Source organism: Hordeum vulgare, chromosome 7H, assembly GCF_904849725.1.
Source record: "Hordeum vulgare subsp. vulgare chromosome 7H, MorexV3_pseudomolecules_assembly, whole genome shotgun sequence".
NCBI classification, from domain to species: domain Eukaryota; kingdom Viridiplantae; phylum Streptophyta; class Magnoliopsida; order Poales; family Poaceae; genus Hordeum; species Hordeum vulgare.
This window is the reverse complement of record NC_058524.1, coordinates 106,142,097-106,144,730: the sequence shown is the minus strand read 5'-3', so window position 1 is coordinate 106,144,730 and position 2,634 is coordinate 106,142,097.

The following is a 2,634-nucleotide window of genomic DNA, read 5'->3' as shown; positions in this document are numbered from 1 at the left end:
ATATTTGCTTTTTTGCTTTCTGTTTTCTTGCGTCCACAGAATCATAATTCCGTTATGATTGTGTCTTTTGTGTTTCTTTTTGTGTTTGAGCCAAGCAAAACCTTTATGACTAGTTTTGGTGATGGTTGTTTGATCGTGCTGGAAAAAGACAGAAACTTTTCGCTCACGAAATTATTTTTCGTTTTTATTCAGAAAAAGCTTTTGAGTTGATTATTTTTTATGCTGGTTGATAAGCCTTTTGTCCAGGCTGTCGTAATTTTTCATAATTTTTGAGGTACCAGAAGTATACGAAGTATACAGATTGCTACACACTAGTCTGTTTTTGACAGATTCTATTTTTGCTGAGTTGGTTGCTTGTTTTGATGAAACTATGGATAGTATCGGGGGTACTAGCCATGGAAAAGTGAGAATATAGTAATCTAACACCAATATAAATATAAATCAAGATTCCTACAGTACCTAAAGAGGTGGTAGTTTGTTTTCTTGTGCTAATGTTATCACAAGTTTCTGTTTAAGTTTTGTGTTGTGAAGTTTTCAAGTTTTGGGTGATGTTCTCTTGGACAAAGAGATAAGGAGTGGAAAGAGCTCAAGCTTGGGGATGACCAAGGCATCCCAAGCCAAATTCAGGGACACCAAAAAGCCTAAGCTTGGGGATGCCCCGGGAAGGCATCCCCTCTTTCGTCTTCAATCCATCGATAACATTACTTGGAGCTATATGTTTATTCACCACATGATATGTGTTTTTCTTGGAGTCTTGTATCGTAGGAGTCTTTTCTTTTTGTTGTGTCACAATCATCCTTGCTGCACACCTTTTGAGAGAGACATGCACTCATCGTGATTTTGCTGGAATGCTCATCGTGCTTCACTTATATCTTTTGAGCTAGATAATTTTGCTCTATGTGCTTCACTTAGATAGTTTAGAGCACGGCGGTGCGTGACTTGATAGTTGGCTTGTGCTATGAAAGTAGTCCCAAAGGTGATAGGTACCCAAAGAGGATACAAAAACCTCCATCTTCATGTGCATTGAGTAGAAAGAGAAGTTTTGATTCCTCTCAATTAGTATTGAGGCGTGGATTTGGTAATATTAAGAGTTATGTTAGTAGGGTGTTGTGAACCTAGAAATACTTGTGTTGAAGTTAGTGATTCCCGAAGCATGCACATATGGTGAACCGCCATGTTAGGAAGTCAGAGCATAATTGATCTATTAATTTTCATCCTTTGTGTTGAGGTCGGGATCGCGCGATGGTTAATACCTACCAACCCTTCCCCTAGGAATATGCGTTTAGCACTTTGTTTTGATTACTAATAAAAACTTTCGCAACAAGTATGTGAGTTCTTCATGACTAATGTGAGTCCATGGTATAGATGCACTTTCACCTTCCACCATTTCTAGCCTCTTGAGTACCGCGCAACTTTCGCCGGTACACAAACCCACCATATGCCTTCCTCAAAACAGCCACCATACCTACCTACTATGGCATTTTCATAGCCATTCCGAGATATATTGCCATGCAACTCCCACCGTTCCATCTCATGACTTGTGCCGTCACTCTCATATTGCCATTGCATGATTGTAAGATAGCTAGCGAGATGTTTCAACGTCATACGCCAAGCTAGATCGTTGCACATCCCGGTACACTGCCGGAGGCATTTCCAATAGAGTCATCATCGTTGTAAGCTTTGAGCTATGAGTAAATAAAAGTGTGATGATCATCATTATTAGAGCATTGTCCCATGTGAGGAAATAATAAACAGGAGGCCAAAGAGCCCAAAAAAAAGAGGCCAAAGAGCCCAAATAAAAAAAGGAGAGAAAAAGAGAGAAGTGACAATGCTACTATATTTTTCAACACTTGTGATTCATAATAACACCATGTTCTTCATGATTGAAAGCCTCTCGTTTCGTCACCACCATATGCTAGTGGGAATCTTTATTATATAACTTGGCTTGTATATTCCAATGATGGGCTTCCTCAAATTGCCCTAGGTCTTCGTGAGCAAGCAAGTTGGATGCACACCCACTAGTTCTCCTTTTGAGCTTTCACATACTTATAGCTCTCGTGCATCCTTTGTATGGCAATCCCTACTAATTCACGTTGACATCTATTAATGGGCATCTCCATAACCCTTTGATACGCCGAGTCAATGTGACCATCTCCTCCTTTTTTGTCTCACAACCACCACCACACTCTATTCCACCTATAGTGCTATATCCATGGCTCACGCTCATGTATTGCGTGATAGTTGAAAAGGTTAGAGAAAGTAAGAGTGCGAAAACAATTACTTGGCCAATACCGGGGTTGTGCATGATTTAAATTAGTTGTGTGAGGATGATGGAGCATAGCCTGACTATACGATTTTGTAGGGATTACCTTGCTAGTTTGCTTGAAGTATTATTGTTTTCATGTCAATAGCAAACTATTGTTTTGAATCTTACGGATCTGAACATTCATGTCACATGAAAGAAGTTACAAAGGACAACTATGCTAGGTAGCATTCCACATCAAAAATTCAGTCTTTATCACTTCCCTACTCGAGGACGAGCATGAGTTAAGCTTGGGGATGCTTGATACGTCTCCAACGTATCTATAATTTTTGATGGTTTCATGCTATTATCTTGTCAAACTTTGGATGCTT